This window comes from Camelus bactrianus, chromosome 13 (genome assembly GCF_048773025.1).
Source record: "Camelus bactrianus isolate YW-2024 breed Bactrian camel chromosome 13, ASM4877302v1, whole genome shotgun sequence".
NCBI lineage: Eukaryota > Metazoa > Chordata > Mammalia > Artiodactyla > Camelidae > Camelus > Camelus bactrianus.
The window spans coordinates 55,025,216-55,045,811 of record NC_133551.1 but is presented as its reverse complement, the minus strand read 5'-3'; the positions used below and the strand labels follow the sequence as shown (position 1 = coordinate 55,045,811).

Sequence of the window (20,596 nt, the reverse complement as noted above, 5' to 3'; positions counted from 1 at the left end):
TCTCAGCAGGCTTTTTGGGTAGAAATTGACCAGCTGATTCTAAACCTATATAAAAATGCAAAATTCCTAGAAAAGGAACTAGGTTAGAGGCTATACACTGCCTGTTTTAAAGACTTATTATAAACTACTATCATCAAAAAGATGTGGTATTAGTACAGGAATAGACAATAGATCAATAGACCAGAATAGAAAATCCAGAAATAGATCCACACGTATGTGGTCAGTTGATTTTTGACAAAAATATGAAGATAAATTAGTTGGGGAAGGATGGTTTTTTCATCAAATGATCCTGGAACAATTGGATATGGAAGGAAAACATTGTACACAAAAATTAACCCAAAATAAGTTCAGAAAACCTAAACGTGAGAGCTAATAATAAACAACTTCTAGAAGTAAAAAGAAGATAAATTCTTGGGTTGGGTAAAGATTTGTGAACTTGAGTTAGGTAAAGATTTCTTAGATAGAACACAAAAAGCACCAAACCATAGGAGAAAAAAATGGTAACTGGCACTTCATCAAACATAATAACTGAAATACGTGAAAAGATGTTCAATGATATAAGTAATTAAGGAAATGCAAATTAAAACCATAATGAAATACCACTACAAAGCCCTAGAAAACATACAAAAACTAGAAAGGTTAAAATAAAAATGATTGATCATACCAACAACATGAATGAATCTCAAAAACATGCTAAGAGAAAAAAAACCAAACTTGAAAGACAATATATGATTCCATTAACATGAAATTCTAGAAAAGATAAAACCTCAGTGAGAGAAAGCAGATTGATGACTGTCAGTTCCCTGAGCTTAAACTGGGGAGTCCCAATCTCACAGAGTTGTCACAAGGATTAAGTGAGAATTAAATGAGGTAACCTCTACAGTAACTTAGCATAAACTTGCACATGGAACGAGTTCGATGATTGTTAGCTATATTTTTTCCCTTTTTTAAAGTTTTTTTTTCCTCTTTTCTTTCTTTTTTCTTTTCTCATTTTTTTGTTTTAATTTTTATTAGTTACATATTTTTTAATCATTGATATTTTTGTGGCAGAGCCTCCTGGGACTCACCTGTATCATGTTGTCCTCTTCTTATGCAACACTCTGCTAGACCCCATTTCTAGCCTCCTTGCATCTAGGTAGGACCACGCAACTAATTCTCACCAACAGAATGTGGATGAAAGTGTTACGAGTTTCTTCTGGTCAAGGCAGTTAGGAGTGAGTTGCCTTCTCCATGAGCTGTTTGCTGGAGGGTGGAGGGGATACAGAGGAGGACTCAAAAGACTGTAGATGACGATGAAACAACAACATGGAACGATCCTGGCTCCCTGAATGACTGCATAGAACAGAGCTCACCCCTACTCCCACACTGGACTGTGAAATGAGCAAAAAATAAACCTTTGTATTAAGCCATGGAGAGATGGCTGAGTTTTTGTTGGTATTGGTGTTACAGCATTAGCCTACCTAATCATATATATATATGTGTACCCATACACACTATTGCTCCATCTTTATCCTTCCTACTCTGAACACAACTCCCCAAGTTCATGCTAGGCTCAGCTTCCCATTCTTCAGTTCCCATCTCTGGTTCTATGTTCGAACCTCCGTCTTTACTTCCTGTTATAAGATCCCAAGGCCAAAGTCACTGATAGACCAAATCCCACCAACAATTCAAGTTCTAAGTAGCATCTCTAGGCAGTGAAGCGAAACAGAATGAGTGTAACTTGGCATTTCTAAGACCTAGATCCAAAACTCCCTATAAATTACCAGCCATGTGACCTTGGCCCCTTGACTCTCTCTCTAAGCCTCAGTGTCCCCATTTGTAAGACGGGGATAACAACGTTGTCTTCTAAGGATTGTTGTGAAGGTTAAACTAGGTAACAGATGGTAATGGCCTACAGAGCCTCATACACATCAGTTCTGCAGTGAACTCAGAACTACTTGCCTCATCCCCAAGGGCTATCAAGCCTGGCCAGGCTCCCAGGAACCAGCCTACAATGCAGAGGGCTGTGAATGGGTAGGGAGAGGCACTCCTGGCCCCAGGAGGGAAAGCATCTGCTCAGCACCCCTCCTGCACCCATAGGGACAGAACTGTGGACCTCTTACTGCAAATTTTGTGGCAACCTCCTCTAAATCACACACTGACAATAACACCAATGGCACTGATTGTATACTGATGCTAGTTACAGTTTGTTGGGTTTATTGTGTTGCATACTCCCCAGGAGAAAAATAAGATGCTAAAAGCACATTTCATTTTCACACAACTATGAGGTACTTATTCTACTGAAGGAGAAAGTAAGGTTCAGAGAGGTTAAGTAAACTGCTGAAAGCCTCACAGCCACGAGGCAGCAAACCTAGAAACTGAACCTATTCACATGTTAGATCTTTCATTTCTGTCATCTGTTCTGTTCCAGGCCCTGTGCTGGGCCTGAAGACACAAAGATGCAGAAAGACCAGGTCCTCAAGGAGCTCATGGGAAATAGACCCATGACTTATTAGCTACAGTCCCAGGCAGAATGGAGCCTGTGCAGAATGGATCCCTCTCTGACCCCCTCCCCGTCTGCTATCTCCCAGAGCTGCAGAACCCCAGCAACAGCCCAGAGACATTTCCTGAAGCCACTGTTTTCCTTGGCCCCGTGGTGGGAGACAATGTGCCCAACAAGGCGGAAAACAAGACAGGGAGTGGAGGAGGTGAGAGGGGAGCAGACATTCCAGCAACCTGTCCCCGTCGCTGGGGGGAGCAGGGAACAGAGGGGGGGTGCCCTTATACCCACCCACAGCCCCTCTAGGCCATTGTTCCCTTGTTGTGACAAGGGGTTCAGCTGGGGCCCTGGGGGCTTCCTCCCCAGCCCACCATGCTTGGACAGCTGGAGGAAACTGGCGCTGGGGAGCCAGCTCTCCACTCCAACAACAACAGGCTGCCTGCCTGCTGGCGGCCTTGCTGGGGGGCCGGCCAGGAGCCAGAGAGGCCACCCCACTCCACCCTGCCACCGGCAAAACATGTTTTCTTGTTTTCTAAGGGGGAGGGGGGGCTGTACCCATCCTGAGTAAACATGACAGCTGATAAGCTCGGACAGCCTGGCTGCACACTGCCAGCTGGGGCTGTGGAGGCAGCGGCAGGGCCAGGCCCACCTGGGAGGTGGCTCAGGCCACAATGCCAGGCTCGGAGTCAGAGTGGGGACAGCAAGGTCCTGGCCACTCTGGGGACAGAGCAGCCAACCCCAAGTCTGCCTTCACTAAAAAGGGGAGACCCCAGGGCTGACAGGCCACGGGCACCATCGCTGACCTCAGAAGCACAGCGGGCTAACCTCTGAGGGCAGGAGTGCCCCATCTACAGGTGTCTGCTTCTCGGCCAGTCTCTATGCCAAGCCCCTTGCCAGCACCACTTTCAGTGCTCATAGAGAATGTGAAACGTAAGGACTTCTGCCCGTTGGCTTCTTCAAACGAGGAGACTCAGGTTCAGAGAGGCAAAGTGACTTGTCCAAGGTCACACAGCAACTGGTGCTCAGTTGGGATATGAACCCAGACCTGTCGGGACCACAAGGTCCAAGTCCTTGTCATCACGCCTTCGCCAGCCCCATGCCCTTCATATTTGCAAGAGTCTTTAGCTGACAAAGCACTTACCCTCATTTTGTAGATGTAACCTATTGTCCCTCCAGGCCACACCATCCCCACATCCTATGCATATTAGAACTCTGGTCCCATAGGCCTCTCTTCAGCTCTAAGTAAGACTATGACCTCCACCAAGGGTCACAGTCCCTGCAGCCAACCCCACATGATCTGAAGCCCATCAAGAGATTGCAAGTCTCACCATCATCACCAGTTCCAACCCTGTCCAGAGAGAGCCTGTGTCCTTTGATTCCTCCACTTCCACCTCCGCCTTCCATCTCCATGCATGACCTCTCCCTTCAAAGTGTGAGTACAGTACTTATTTCCTTTCTTTTAGGGGAGACGATCTTAACAGTATTGCCCAGGAGCCATATAATCAATCACCCAGTACTTTTCACCATTTCTCCCACTACATCCAGGGCTCTTGTACAAACAAGACCCTTGGTGGCCTATTTGCTCAACTCCAGAGTGCCCAATGCAGGCACACAAATGAGGCTGCAGCCAGCGTTTCACCGCACAGATGAGTAACAGCTCTGAAAGTCAAATGATCAGCCCATTTTAACTCGGCACGCTAGCTCCTTGTTCCAAGTTTTGGAAAAGAGAGTGTACATCCTGTTACTGGAGGTTTGTAACAGATGCTAGAAAGGGGTGCCTCTGGTCTGCTTTTGTCCTACCGTGTGCATATACCAAGGTGGGTATGGGCATGGGCCACCCCAGGTGTGGGCAATAAAGGGGTACATCATAGCAAATTTTAAAATAATAATAAAACAGACCAAAACTCAGCCTGCCTTTTTTTTTCACAATGCAGTGGCAATTCTAGAGAATATTTGGGATAAACTAGCCCCCCGTCAGGGTGGACTGCTCCCCCCCACCCTCTAATGCACCACTGCACGTGTTATCCCTCTCCCACTCTGTATCTGTGACTATGGATCAGTCAGGTCTCTCTTTTCCACTGAAGTGAGCTGCTGCCTCAAAACTTCTCCTCCACACCTCCACCTGACCCCTGGCACCTAAGATCCCTGAGACCTGAAGGGTCTTAGCCCAGACCCTGTTCATGAAGTGTTCCACAGACTGTTCTCTGGTAGGGATGTAGCCTGGACCCCATCCTCTCACACTGAACCCACCTCCCCCGTCTCTGAGTTCACAATCCTCACTAATCTCCCTTTACTGTCCTCTGCTCCATATTTGCTCTGCCCTTGTCCAACTACATACCTGCTTCCTGCCCCAGAGCACCTAGGGCCCTGGCCTGAGAGTTCATTCCAAAACTGCTTGGCCTCCAGCCCATCTACCTCTGGGCAGTGATCTCCTAATGGGATGGTGGCACAGCACAGACCCACAGGGAGCACTCGAAGGTGACTTCTCATCTGTGCATTGCATCATCAATACCATCTTGAACCCTCGGAAAAACCCCTTAAGAGAGGACTTTAGTGTTTATCACTATCTGAAATTATATTATGGATTTGCTTGTAGGTTTTGTGTCTGTTTCTCTCCACTGGAAAGTAAATTTCAAAAGGGCAGAAACCTGGTCCATCTTATTCCTCACTGTACCCTCAGTACCTAGAGCAGTGGCTGGGACACAGTAGGCAATCAGAAACTAGCAATTGAAAGAATTAAATGAGTTTTCCTCAGCCCACATTTTGACCCGTAGGCCCAGACCCACCTGGGGTGGCTTCCACACTCAGAATGGCTCTGCCTCCAGGATCTCAAACTCTGAGCACCCTCAGAGCATACCTGACCCTCCCCACCAGAGGACCTCAGGCCCTTCTGCCACCTCATCCTTGTCCAAAAGCCCTGTTGTGCCCTCCGGCCTCCTCCCTGTGCTCTCACCCATCCTCTGCTTCTCTGAGATCTGTATCCTCCCCCAGCATCTGTTCAACCAATCGGCAGTCCCTGGAATAGAAACTTGGGACATGGAAGAGCAGAGCATTTGAGGACTAGGACCCTGAAATCAGACAGCCTGATTCTCAAACTCTCCAAGGTGCAGTGTCATTTCACTAACAAAATGCCAAAAGTAATAATACCTATCTCGAAGGTCCTTCAGGGATTAAACAGGGAGCTAAAATGTCAGATGTGTAGTGAGCACTCAATTGCATTTGCCGTTAATAATACATTATTAATAATACATTATTAGTACCAAGTTAAAGGCTTTTTCCCCCCAAATCTAGAGAAGCAAGTCCAACCTACGCGGACTCCCCCAAGCCTCCCAGGGATCCCTGAGGGAAACATTCAAAACTGAGGTTTGCACAGAACTCGGATTGAGAAACACTCGTCTAAACCACCACCCATCTTGCACTGCATTTTTGCACTGCACATAATTCTTCCCCTCCTGGACCCACAACCTTCGTCATATGACTTTGCAGTTTTTCTCTCTGAAGAGATGGAGTGTCCTTCCCCACCTCTTGAATCTGGGCTGGACTTGTGGCCTGTTCTGGCCGACAAAACGCAGCAAAATGAATGTGCACTGGTTCTGAGCCTCAGCTCCTGAGGCCTTGCACGTTTGCATCTGCTCTCTTGCATCCACAGCCAAGAGAACATGCCTGGGCTGGGCTGTGGGATGACGAGAGGCACATGGAGCAGAGCCAGCCACACCAGTCACCCTGGCCCAGGTGATGTATCTCGGCCGACAGCCAGGCAACCCTCACATCTGTGAGGGAGCCCACCGGACATCAGCGGAGCTGCCCAGCCAGCCCCCAGTTTACTCCAGACCTGTGAGCCGTGAGTCCTGATTGCTGTGTGCCACTGAGGTCCATGCTTATTACACAGGAAAAAGCACACTGATACACCACCCGAGCGGGTGCTGGACCACTGTGCTCTAGCTTTCCTACCAACGGCTGCCCAGCTTCTGCTCAGACAACTTCTGATGACCTTCAAAGGCCACCTATTCCCCCAAGTCTTTCTATACTTTGAGCTAAAATCTCTCTCCATGTCCTTCAAACTTTGGGACAAACTCCTAGGTCCAAAAAAAGTAGCCAGTCTCTCTCCCAGCCCATCTGCCCATTCACACAGACGTCCTCCAACCACACCAAGGGCAGCACGTCCAAAAGAAGCAGCTTCTTTCCTCCCTCTCCATCTGCCCAGGGTAAGAACCTCTCAGCTCTCTCAAGTCTGCCTCTTCCTCACTCCCAACACTGAAACAGTTGCCACGTCATGGAGATTTTCTTTCCTCAGAGAAACACATCACTTTCCAGTGCTGGCTTCCCATCTCTGACCTGGATCCCCTGACAGCCTCCGGTCCTTCCTCCACACCAGCTACAGTACTCCCTCCATCCATCCTTCATTCCAAACATGCCACCTCACAGCCACTCTGTCCCGGGAACTGTGGGGAGGGCGCCAGGATAAAAGGCACCGTCCCTACCCTCCATGGCACATCTAGTGAAGGGGCCCGTCTCTGCAGCACAGGGGTCTGATGATGGTAATACTATCCTTTACTGGGTGCCTATTACACACCAACTACTTCATATCATACAATATCTCAAATCCTCCCAACAGTTCTAGTGGGTTTTATTGTATCCATTTTTACAGACGAGGAAACTGAGGCTCCGAAAGTTCAAGCGACTTGTTCGAGCCATAGCTTGTAAGTGGCAACATCTGTCTCTTGGCCCCGAAACCCAGCCTCTTCCTATGGCACCAAACTGCCTGCCAGGCTGTTAGCACGTCTCTCCCCTACTCAAAACACCGGGTCCCTTGGCACACAGAGTAAAAGCTGATCTCTTCAGCATGGACCTCAGGGCCTCGCCCACTGCTCTGCAGACACCAGGCCTGCGTGCTCCGGGCTTGCCCACCTGCCTTGTCTGGTGCTGCTCCCTTAGCCGGGGACATCCTCCCTCACATCCTACCCTACCCATTCGTCAGGACCCAGCTCGGGAGCACCTTCTCCAGGAAGTCTTCTCCTCAGCCTGCAGGACTCTCCTGTGCCCCCTCAGCACTCCGTCAGGCCCGCCGTGTGGGCACCGGCCAGTCCCCTGCAGCGTGTAGACAAAGGCTAGTCTAACCCATCTCTGGGCCCTGCTGCGTCCCATGGAGGGTCTGCGCTCACAGCTGTAGGGCCAGACAGAATCAACTGGAGTGGATTTCTGAAAATAGGAAAGTGGACTCACCCATGGGACAGAAACCAGTGAGATTTAGTCAACCAGAATTTACTGAGCAGCAGCTTTGTGCTCAGTCAGGATTCTTAGTTCTAAGGTTAACTCTGGCTAACATATGCGGAAAAAATTACTGGAGGGATGTGGAGTAGCAATAGGAAGACTGAAAAACGAGGCTCAGAGACCCACGTGGAATCCAGGGAGGCTCAGCAGCAGGGGCTCCGGCTGGGGTGACGCCGTGGACAGAAGGTCCGTGCAAATGCGGCTGCACGTGCCTGGCCCTGCTCAGCCCCTCTGAACGAACCTGCGGCAGTCCCTTATCTCTGGGTCACTCTCTCTGGATTCAAAGTCCTGTGCCTAGATCATGTGCCCCACCACCACCCAAGCTGCCAGGAAGGGGAGAGGGGTATCTCACAAAGGGAGACCTCTGGGCTGAGAGATGGGGCTCAGCTTCCTTCCAAGACTCCTATGAGATTCCCTCAAAACAAAGAAGGGGCTTGGGGTGCTGGGCAGCCAAAACTATATGACAAATGGGAACCAGACCTTTGCCTCAAGGAGCTTATGTTTTGGAAGTCGAGGTGAGGAGGGACCTTAGAGGTCATCTGTTCCAACATTTCCCAGAGTGTTCTCAGTGGAACACCATGAGGACAGGAGTATGAGGAAGGTTAAGTGAGAGACATGGGCTAGCCTGGGTTTCGTCATTCCAGGATTTCTCAAGGCTTCTGATGTGCCCGGGAGCGGAGAGATCATCAGCTTTTCCCTTATCCGACCATGCAACACTTTTCTTGGAGAGTACTCTGTAGGACTAGTATTCTGTTCAGCAGACCACACTGGGGGAAACCCGAATCTAACCCAACCCTCATTTTCAGACAGGGAAACCAAGGGACTTTCCTGGCTCACTGGGTCCCTGGCCTCCTGTTAGCCCAGGACTCGGGGAAGGGACCTGCTCCCAGGAAAAGGAGGCAAAGATGGAGGCAGGGACCTGGGCCAAGGGAACTGCTCTGGCCCTCCCCCTGCCTGGTGCTGCTGACATGAGCTCACCTCCAGGTGCAGATGAACAATGCACACCCTCTAGGCCTTTGGGGCCCACTTCCACCATCAGGAAACCCCTTCCGGGGGAAGAAGGGGAAACAGTCATGGGCAGCCCAAGGCCACCCAGGCCCAGGTCTCAGCTGCCTCAGCACCAGAGGGAAGGAGGCAGGACACCCAGCAATTAGCAGGAGCTCAGGACCTGGCTGTGCAGCAGGTGTGCTGGAGTCCAGCCCCGCTCTGCCACACGGCTGTGTGACCTTGGGGAAGGTTAGTTAATTCTCTGAGCCTCATTTGCTTAAGCTCAAAGAAAAGGATCTGCCGAATTACAAATGATTCAGTAAAGTGTGAAGTTTTCTTAAGACATGAAGTCATTGTCGAAACAAACTTGCTTCTTCCTCTTAATGAGAAACCCTGAAAAAGACTTTGCAGGTAGGTCATGGCAACTCTGGGGGCCTTCCCCAAAAGGAGGTGTCTAATATTTGGTTATGTCTGGCAAGGCCATGACCTACCTAGAAACAGAGATAGGACAGCATTAACACTGGAGTATTTACTCCAGAAATATTTCCTGAGTGCCACCAGTGTGCCAGGAACTGTGCTCAAAGTTACACACACACACACACACACACACACACACACACACTCCCCTCCTGGTACTGGCTCTCAACTTCTGTCCCCATGCCCTTGCCCTGACAGTCCAGGCTGCCTAGAATATACTTTCCCCTCTTCACCTGGTGAATTTTTACTCATCCTTCCAACCTCAGATGAGGTGTCACCTCCCCAGGGAAGTCTTCCTGGCCACTCCTCTCTCCAGGCTAAGTTGATGCATCCTCTGTGCTCTCTAAGGAGATCTCATCCCTGTTCTTCCCACCCTAGAGTGATCTTACCTGTCTGTACACCTGTATCCCCCAACAGATTGTGAATGACTTGAGGGCTATGAGCCTATAAGCCTAGCCTGGCACATACAGGTTGAGTGAATGAATCTGTAACTCAGCTTTCAACTCTTTCTGTTGTGGGAAGCCTGGGGATCTTCCTTGTGTCAACCTTTGAAGCAAGAGTCTGCATGTCTTCACACTTACCACAAAGAAAATACATTCCACATAGCATCAGACTGCTGAAGATTCTGTAAAGAAGACATGCACACCCCACAGTAAGATCTTCCAAATATCCATCAGGCAGATTATTTCCAGTCTCCTTTCTACCACACCAGTGGTCCTTGATGGTAACCAGAATGATGCCCCCGCCCCAGCCCCATAGCAAGATGTCCATGTTCTAATCCCCAAACTTGGTTTTTTTTTTATTAATTCTTTTTTGTTCGTTTCATTTTTTGTGAGGGGGAGGTGATTTATTTATTTATTTATTTGTTTATTATTTTTAGAGGAGGTACTGGGGATTGAACCCAGGACTTCATGCATGCTAAGCACACAATCTACCACTTGAGCTACACCCTCCCCCTCCCCAAACTTGTGATTCTGTCAGGTTACATGGCAAAGCAGAATTAAAGTTGCACGTGGAATTAAGGCTCCTGGTACATTAAGATGGGGTATTATCCTGGATTATCGGGGGGGGGGGGGTCGTAAAATGCGGAGGAGGAAGCCAGAGGTGAGAGGTCAGAGTGATGCGATGTGAGATGGACTCGAGCTGGGTTTAAAGATGGGACAAGGAGAAAGGGGTTCACGTGTCAAGGAATGGAGGTGGCCCCTGTAAGCTGGAAAAGGCAATGAAATGGATTCTCCCCTGGAGCCTCCAGAGAGGAACACAGCCTGATGATACCTTGATTTTGGCCCAAAGAGACCTGTTTTAGACTTCTGATCCCCAGGACCCTAAAAATACACTAGTGTTGTTTTAGACCTTTAAGCTATGGTCATTTGTTTCAGGAGCATAGGACACTAATGCACTCTCTTGCCCTTGCCCCTGGCCACGCCCAGACTCTCCTATCTCCAATTCCGTTCTAGCCCCATACTTGCACAGCTCACCCAGCTGAACAAAAACCTTGCAGTCTGCCCAAATCCACCCTCCATAAAAGGTAGTTTAGCAACCATTTGTTGTTATATAAGGTATATCCCTTTACAAGAAGGCTCACACACTACCAACTATTCCTTTCAGATAAATACAGTATTCACCCTGAGACATTCTCCTTCAGGGAAGTGATAATAAATCATCAATTTTCTTCATCTTACCACAAGTGAAATAATACTGTAGCTAACATTTGGAAGCACATGCTATAAGCCAGGTACTATGCTTAGTGCTACATGTATCAACTCATTTCATCTTCCCAACAATTCACTGAGGCAGGGGCTAGTCTCACCCCCATCTTACAGTCTAGGGAACTGAGACACAAAGAGTCTAACTAACTTGCCCAAGGTCACACAGCTGAGATTTTCATTCAGATGGGCTGACTCCAGTCTGCACTCTTAACTACTGCATATCCTGTCCCCCAGCTCGTGAGCGAACAAATAAATGAGGCACGTGTGCAAAGTGCACGTGGATGTGCCTGTACAGGGATGTCTGTGTGTGCAGATGCCAAGAAACCAGGTCATGAAGACAGAGTTCCTGTGCCCACGCTTCTCACGGTCCAGCGGGGGGCAGACACCAACTCATCCACACAGTCCAGTGCTCTGAGAGCATCTGCACAGACCTCTGGGAGCAAAGGGTCCAGACTGGACAGGAGTCAGGGAAAGTATTCTAGAAGAGGTGGCACTGAGCTGAATTTTGAAGGCTGTGTAGGCAACAGCCGAGTGAAAGGCATCAAAGGGCATTGGGTCAAAAAGACCCTGAGGCCTGAAACAGAAGTACAGGGACAGGACAGAGCCATTGAGAGACAGAGACACACTGACCGCAAACTACAGAGGTAGAGAAAAAGCCACAGGAAGAGGCAGAAAACAGCTGACCCTGTCGTGCCTGGCTGTTCCCAGCCCAACCTCCCTCCAGTTCTGGGACAGAAAATAGCCTGGCTGACCCAGAGTGTGCAAAGCATTTCCTGTTCAGCCCTGGGGACCCCTGAGCTGTACTTTCTCAGGGGTGGGGCCGCTGGGGGGTGGGGCAGTGAGGGCAGGGGAGGAGGGGATGAAGCCTCTGGGATGTGAGTGGCTGAAGATGGGAAGGAAGCGAGTGCCTCTGTCAGGGCCCGTGCATGTGCCCAGTGTGCGTGTGCAGGAGGGCGCTGCGGGTGCGGGTGGCGCGCCTCCGTGTGTGCACATGACTGATTCTGGAGTTCAGGTGTCTCTTCGTGGAAAATGAAGGCTGAATGGACACACAGCAGATCATGGCGGCCACCTCCCTGTCTCAGGTCCCAGGGCAAAGGGCAGCTCTGGGAGGCTCCTTGAGTATGGGAGCCATCTCTGGGAAGCCGTCAGCTTCAATGCTCCTGGAGCAGCTTCCAGTGGATCCTTTATCATGCCTGGTCCCCAAGGACACCACCTCTGCATGCTTTCTTTGTGGGTCAATGACCTGGTCCCGACTTTTGCTGGGGACTGAATGATCCAGCCAGACCCTCCTCTGAAGACCTTTCCCAGGGAACAGGGGGAGGGTTGAGGGACAGTGAGGCCTGGCTCCCAGGGCCCAGAACATCTAATTGAAGACATCCTCCTCTTCCTGAAGATCCCAAACATCCCCTAGTGAGTTCTCTGTGCCTCTAGCCTAGCCCCTTCCCCAACCCACCTCATGGAGTCCCTGTCCCCACATTCCCCAAGGTTATTTCTGAGACTATCTTTAAACCAGCTCTCTCCACCCTATCTTTATGCAGTTATTATTTATCCCCTAGCCCTCCAGCACAGGAGATATCTATGAACGCAGAGCATGCGTTTTTCCTATTTGATGGACCTGCTTTCTGAAACATCCTAGCAGACTGAGTGGCCATCCACCGGGCTGCCGTAGGACCACTGCAGGGGGTTCTGGTGTGGGAGGCACACTGCAGGAGGGAGTCCAGGTGAAACAAGGGCTTTCGGGACACTCAAAATGTACGTTCCCTCGCTCTCCTCCTAAGCCTGAGGTCCTAGCCAGGATCACCCCAAACTCCGACACAGCTAACAACCAGGAGGATCTTTGATTTCATCACTTTGGGACCCAGGCCGCTCACCCCAAAGGACCACAGAAGAGTTGCTAAGGCTGGAAGTACACTGGCTTCATCCGGCCGGGCCTTCCTGGCCCTCCATGGGCCTGCTGCCCTGGCTCCCAAGCAGCTACACAAATTAGAGGTGCTACACCCCTCATCTTCCCAAAAGGAGGCCGATGAATCCTGGATTGAGGAACAGTAAGTAGCACTGGCTGAGCACCTATCACATGTCTCCTTCAGCCGGCACACCAACCTTTCTAAAAGGGAATTGTTATTCCGGTGAAGAAGGGGTTTCCAGAGAAGGCTAAGTCAGGATTCAGAGTCAGGTTGTGTCTGATTCATTGAAAGGACAGCACACCGTTTCCCCAGCCCCGATGCACAAGGCGGCGTATACAGGAGACTCCTGGAGAAAGAGGCCAGAGCAAGACCACCTTTCCCTTTCTCCTGGGACTGGGTCGGAACCTCAGTGAGAGGGAAGAGGAGCTGTGGGCAGAGGAGCTTTCTTTCCTGGGGGTCATGTGAGTGAAGGCACACAAGCCACACGGCCTTGGGGAGAGGAACCTTCTCCTCAGTTCATGGAACTCCCAGTGACTCCAGCCCAGTGAGGACTGAGGGAAACCTGATGTCACCTGGCGTGCAGTCTGTGTGCAGGTGTGAGGGCACTGGGACAGCACTGGGCATGGAGTGAGGGCTCTTTCCAGGGCCCTGTAGCCCTTCCATGGCTTGCAGGGCAGGACCAGTCATGAAATCAGAGACTACGAGCACACGTGAGACGTCCTGGGAACTCTCCGAGTAGGTAGAAGTCTGGGTCCTGTACACGGGGAGCTATGAGGCAGAAAAAGTGGGGTATTAAGGCCAGTGTGATTTCACTTGTAGCCACAGGTTGGTGAGGTGAGGCCAGGGAAGGTCACATCTCCTTAGTGATGGAGATCAAGCCCAAAGAGGCCAGTCACTTGTGGGGGTGGGGAAGCTAGTGCCAAGCCTGGGTCTCCGGCTCCACAGCCGTGCTCCTTCCAGGACGCTAGCCACCTGGGCCCCCTCTAACATGCACTTGAGTGCCAAGGTCCCCAGAATCCCCCTCATCATCCTCACCCCAGTTCCATTTCTAAGGCCAGCACATTTCTACGAAGAAATCACCATGACAGAGAGGGCTATGCCCACGTGCAAACCCGTGTCCTGCCCAAGAGGCATCGTCATGCTGTTTCCCCTGTGATGTCTGCCTTCTCTGTGTACTGGGGCCCCATCCACAGACCTCTGCAGAAGCGGCCGTGTCTCTCCTAACACTCTTCCCTAGACACTACCTACTAGTCAAGGGACAAGTACCTGGGCCTGTGTGTCTCTTCTCTGGGACTTTTGGATTCAGAAACCAAGGATCAGAGTCGTTCCTGTAACATATCAGACTTGAGAGCTCTCTGCAGCCATCTTTTCCTCCATGTGGAAGAAACACATGTGCAGAGAAGAAACACATGTGCAGAAGAGACACATGTGCTGGAGCTACCGCAGAGAGAGACACAGAGGTATGAGGCAGACAGACAGAGAGCACTGGTGACCATGTCTGTCACTGAAGCAGCTCCGTGAACCACTAAGGTCTTCCTTGCCTGAAAAGTCTAGGTTGGATTTTGGTCACTTGCCTAAGGCCCTGCCTGCCCAGCCCCCACACACCCTTTCGCACCCATCCCAGGATGGGCAGGACAAAGAGCAGCAGCACAGGAAAAAGAAAAGCTGGGGTGGGGGGGCACCCGTCCACCGTCCCTTGGGCTTCTCCCGACAATCGCACAGGCAGCACACTGTTGTGGGTCAAGACTCTTCCCCGGACCCTCAGCTGGCAGTGGGTGAGGCAGAGGCAGGAATGAGTGGTAGGTGCAGTTGCTAGTATCTTTGGAAACCTTCTGATACCTGGAGACCACCTCCCTGACCCTAGCTTCAGGCAAGCAGGGAGGGAAAGAAGAGAGGTCAGATGGGGGACAAGAGAACAACTTGTTCTGTGCTGAGGGGGAAGTGGCTGAGTCCAGGCTTGGGTGGAGAAAAGGTCTGGGAGATCTCTGACCAACAGAAGCAAGATAGATGCCTGATCCCTACTCAGACCCACAGCATGGCCTTAAGTGAGCCATTTCTCTTTTTTCCTTCAGGGTCTCCAACTGTGAAACATGCAATGAAGCAGAATATACTCTGAGGCAGGGCACTGATAGACCTCCCAAGCTTGGGGACCACTTGGCCTCACAAGTGATCCCAGACCCACTCCTAACCTTAGCACCTGCCAAGCGCCTCTGCACTCTGACTGCTGGGATTGTCTGTGTGCCTGCCCAAGGTGAGCAAGCCCAGGGGCCCACACCATGGCCTCAGTTGCCAGGCATGCTGAGACGTCACTGCTGGTACAAGCCGATGGGAAAGGACAGGAAGCTGGGACTGGGGCAGGAGGATGAGCTTGCTCCAAAGGCAAGATCCAGTCCAACACCAAGGTTTTTAGGCCAGTTTGATGATCAGAGCAGACAGATTTCAGAACCAGGGTTTCAGGAGATGAGTGTATTCAGAGTAGGACCCCAGTCTGCAGGTTGGGGGCACAGAAACCCAGCCCCTCTGGGGGAAGAGGGGCGAAGAAGAAGGAGACCAGTGGGGCTAGTCAGGGTGTCAGGAAGCAAAGCAGGGCTTATCAGTGACATCAACTGGGAAGATGTGGCTGGGGTTAGAAGGCTAAGGTTCAGGGGTGCCTGAAGCCAAAGCCGGAGCCCAGCAGCCTGCTAAGGCTTGGGGACCAGCCAGGCTGAGAGGTAGGATCAGCACCTGCAGCTAAGTGTGGGGAGTAAGGAGAGAATGAAAGTCACACTCAGGAGCCACATTCTACACTTAGGGGGAGGCTGTGTCACAGACGTCAGGACAAAGCCACATGAATGGCTCTGGTGATTATGCCAAGGATGGGAGACAAAGCGGGAAGAGAGTCAGAGCAGCAGGCTTTGGGGTAAAGAGTCTCATGGCAGTCATGGCTCCCCCAGGCCTAAGCAGTCACGATTCACACAGGCATGGGGGCCACGGAACACAGGGCAACTGTGTCATCTGTCAGGCCTGGAGATGACCCAACCCTGGAGCACAGGGCCGACTCAGGGAGCTTTCCCTGCCCAGCCTCAGAGGGCCCAAGTGTGCTGTGGATTCACTCTACTGGGAGGAAGAGCACCACACAGACGCTCCAGGTACTAGAGGACCATTATTCAACTCAGCTCTCGGTTACCCACACCCCTGCTCCCCATCGCTTTACTGCCTTATGCTTATCAGATGCCATGATACAGCACATCCCCCAGCTCAGCACTGTCCAACGGAACATTCTACCATGATGGAAACATCCTGACTCCTCTGCCCAACACAGTAGCTACCAGCCACGTGTGGCTATTAGACATTTGAAATGGGCTGGTGAAGAACTGAATTTTTTATTTTAGTTCACTTCACTTTTAATATTTGTACATGGCCAGTGGCTACCATATTGGACAGAGCAGACTTGCCTCCTCCATGTGCTGGGGCAGTCAACCCTTCTAAGGTCCAAACCCTTAGCCACATCCGTGAGCCAGGAACAATCTAAAGGGCTCTCTGTTCAGGGTAGGGCTGAAGTGACAGAGACAAGAGGGAAAGGGAAAGAAAAGAAAACAAAACCACTTTATTTCACTCTCACAGAACCCCTGAAGAGTCAACAGGATTATCTCCACCTTACAAATGAAGAGACTGAGACTCCAAAGAGTCTAATAATTTGCCTAGGGTCACACAGTTAGTTAGGGCCAGAGTCAAGGTTTGAACTCAAATGTCTGACTCCAAATCCATGGTTTCCCACCTCATCACGCAGCTGAGGAAGAAAGCGCCCCTTCCTGGCCCTGATGGGTAGAGGTCGGCAGGGCACAGCCGCAGGCTGCCAAATGGTGCTCTAACTTGCCTCTTCCTGAGCTAGGTCTGCCCTGTTACAACTTCATTATTTGGCTTGAAGTGCATTTCTAGAACTCAGACACACCCAGGTCCACACATAAGGCCAAAGGCACATGGCCAAAGAAAAATTATCTGCTTCTGCGCCTTCCATTAGTGCAGATAATTAACAGTTGATTTGATATTCTTGGCATAAAGGAAGACAGAGCTCTGCTTTGTTTGGGCTGATATTAAAATACCTCTTCATCTCCTCTGCACGCTGATTTGCTCACTCACTGGAGAACCAGACAGCAGGGTCAGGAGTGAGCTGGAAGGGAAGGAGATGAGGGTGGAGAAGGAACTAACATTTCTTCGACATCCATGACTTGCCAGGTACCAAGCTAAGAACTTCAACAAATTGCTCAAGTAATAATCATCCCATGAGGCAGCTATGACTATTCTTATTTTACAGGAGGACTGAAGCTCAGAGAGGTAAGGCAACTTGCCCGAAGTCACACAGTTGATAGTGGCACAGTATGACTTCAAAATCCAGGTCTGCCTGATTCCAAGGCCATTTTACATCACACTGGCTCTTGGGGGAGATCTAGAAAACCCACCACTGCTAACAAAGTGCCTGAACTCCTTTTCAGCTCTATGTGGCACCACACCTGAAGCCAGGCTCCTGCTCCAGCCCCACTTTCTCCTAGAAGTTCAGCTTCCCATGAGCAGGAACAGACCCCAGCCCCCAACCCCATTGTGCAATTGATAACAATGAGAGCCAGGCGTCCCTTTGCACCCACCACTTTCCTCCCCACCCCATGGGGTGCTGCCAGTTCAGTACAATAGTGCAGTCTGTGTCCAAGAGCCTCTGCTGGCGGCCCCCAGGCTTTTGCAGCCCCTCCAGACAATGGCAGGGCCCGAAAGGCCTGATAACCGGTGACAAATGTATGTGAATGACCAGCTCACAGGAAGTAGCCTTCAATAGTCCGATAGCTTCCTGTATCCTGACATTGTGAAGGTCCACTTCCTGTGCTGTCTCCGAAAATACAGCAACGCAGAGCTGGGGGCAGGGGCAGAGGCAGGGCTTCCCTGTTTACCTCCAGGCCCAACCCTTGCCCCTAACCATGCCACCAGTCTCACCTGACTCCTGGCCAAACCCCACCCAAGCCCAGGCAGAACAGAAGACCTATTTTTAAAGAGTCTGCAGCTTTCTTCAGTCACCCACCCCTTGCCTCTCCCCAGTTCCAGGATCCCAGGCCTCTGCTGGGAAAGGCTTTCGCACGTCTACTTGCACACCTCTAGTGCACACTGAACACACTTCCCGGTATCTGCTGGTCACTCTACTCTGATGATGACCTTCAATAGGCTTACAAATGCTTATTAAGTCACCCCTTCAGGCTTATCTTCCCAGAGTGGACAATCACAATTCCTTTAGCTTCCTGCTTGTCAAAAAAAGCAAAGCACAGCAAGAAAGCTGGGAGGTGGGGAGGCCACCGCCCTCACTGGGGTCCCACTGGACTCAGGAAAAGGCTTTCCTGGGTTCTGCCTTCCCAGACACCTTGCCTCCCAGAAGGAGCTGGCCAAGGAGATCAAGACCACCCAGCAACCAGCAGGAAGGTGGGGCAAGAGGGGAGCTAATGTACTGAGTGTCTTCTGTGGAGTCAGGCACTAGGCTTAGGGCTTTCCCCTCGCTTACCTGGTGATGTAGGTAGTAAATCCTCATATAAAGACAAGCATTGAAGTGACTTAGGCAGAGGAAGACAAATACTGTATGTTATCACTTATATCTGGAAACTAAAAAAATAAAGCAAACTAGTGAACATAAGAAAACAGAAACAGACTCACAGATACAGAGAACAAACTCGTGGTTACCAGTGGGGAGAGGAAAGGGGGGGAGGGGTAAGATAGGGGTAGAGGATTAGGAGGTACCAACTACTATGTATAAAATAAATAAGGTACAAGGGTATACTGCACAGCACAGGGAATATAACCAATATTTTATAATAACTCTAAATGGGGTATATCTTTAAAAATTGTGAATCACTATGTCGTACACCTGAAACTTATATAATAAATCAATTATACTTCAATTAAAAAAAAATTTTTTTTAAATAAAGACAAGCACACAGAGATGTTAAGTCACTGGCCCAGGGTCAACCAGCTAATGAGAGGCAGATCCATACTCCCCGCAGCCTTGCTTGGCACTGAGAAGTGAAGGGTGAAGATACTATTTGCTCCCTCCTCTCACACCCCCTCTACCACACCCACCCACATTCCAGACACTGAAAGTCCTGCCCCAACTTCCCAGCAAGCAGCAACCCAGGAGAGTGGCAGGGGGCTGCACCCACCCCACCAGCAGCCAACCTGGTGAGTATTGTTCTCAACTTTCAATAAAGCAGACACTGAATCAGACTCAGGCCATTGTGGGCGCTGGGGTGAGGGGGGCTGGTAGGAGGCAGGGAGAGGTCAACAAGTGACAACCTATTCATTCCCCTTAGCCACTGGGGACCTGAGGGCAGCAGCGCAGCGTTAGGAGCCCCAGGCCCGGTGTGTCCAGGAATTGGGGAGAACAAAGACTCAAGATGGAAGGAAAGAGGAGGGGAGGAAGCCCTCACCAACTTTCCCACCCTCCACCCTCTACCCTCACAGGGGAGGAAAGGCAGAGGGAGGGGCAGCCGGCTTCCCTGGGGATAGAAAAGAATCCAAAGCCAGCAGACTTTCAGTTACTCCCACCACCCTCCTCCTGTGACTTAGAGGGTGACTTAGCCTCTGAGTCTCGGTGTCCTCATCTGTAAGTATGCTTTGCAGGGATCTGGGCGGATTCCATGAAACATCATGACCCATGCAGCCACTCACTCCAGTGGAGCTCAGTGAGCAAACAGGTTTTCCTTCTCGCCTTTTCTGGGATTTGTCTGCCTCAGATTCCGGAGACGAAGATGGTCCACAGCAGAGAGAGGGTGGCTGCCCACTTCCAGCCCTCTTCCAAGAAGCAGGAAACCTCCGCAGTCCAGGGGCTGGCTGGGCAGGAGGCGCCTGGCAACCTGCCCTAAAGCACCATCATCCCCGCCGCTGATGCAGGCGGGCTCCTGGACCCTGGGGGGCCCATGGCCACTTGAGACCCAGGACTGCTGAACCCAGAGGGAGGCACTGAGAGCTGGGGAGGGGCAAGGCACCATCGGAGGCTCCGGAAACAATGACTAGCCCACATAATGGGGCTGCATAAAAGTGAAAGTGAGGTGGACTCTGACCAATTCTGAATCGCAGCAAATGTCTGAGCCACTTCCCCACCCTGCTCAGCTTTTATCAAAAACCACAAAGTTCAGGGGGGAAGAAAGTCTTTACTAGAATATCAGCCTGAACCAACACAATCAGGCAGGTAAATCTTCCAGAAAAAATAACAGAAGTGATGTTTAGATTCTACAGCTGCCTGGTTCCTACCACTCCCCCCACCCATCTGCCCACAGTGCTGTTTCTACCCCTCCCTACGTGGAAGGGTCCAGAGTTGCAGAGCTCAGTTAAACCCAAAGCAGCTAAAGCTGTCCCCTTCAAAGTCAGCCTGCCCCCGCTGGGAGAGCCTCGGGCCATGGTCTAGAGGCGGAAGGGCGTCCAGGCTCTGATAAGGAGGGGAAGGACAGGACCCGTGGCTGGGTCCCGCTGACTGTTCCTTCACCCCAGAGACCACAGGGATAATCAGCTCACAGAGCCTTCCGGCCTAGGGTTCCCACCCAAAGGCCTCTGGCAGAGAGGAGGAGCCAGCACCAGTCTCACCCTAGGACCAGGCCAGTGGCCAGGGACCAGTGGGCTCCTGCCTCAGGAGGCTGGGCACCCGTGTCCACAGCTCTGGCTGCTGCTACTCTCCCCTGTGGAGGTTTCCCCAGAGGCAGCCCTTCCATGCTGTTACCCCGTTTACCCTACTCTTACAGGCTGAATTGTGTCCCCCAAAGTTC

The 20,596-nt window shown here is 51.0% G+C and overlaps 1 long non-coding RNA gene across 1 annotated transcript; it reads left to right on the top strand.

The window, feature by feature from the left end:
* Positions 1-767: 767 nt before the first annotated feature.
* On the top strand, positions 768-19,751 carry LOC141579613 (uncharacterized). The gene is made up of 2 exons (XR_012511345.1): positions 768-19,016; positions 19,458-19,751. It is a non-coding gene; the product is annotated as an uncharacterized LOC141579613 (long non-coding RNA).
* The last annotated feature ends 845 nt before the right edge of the window (positions 19,752-20,596 follow it).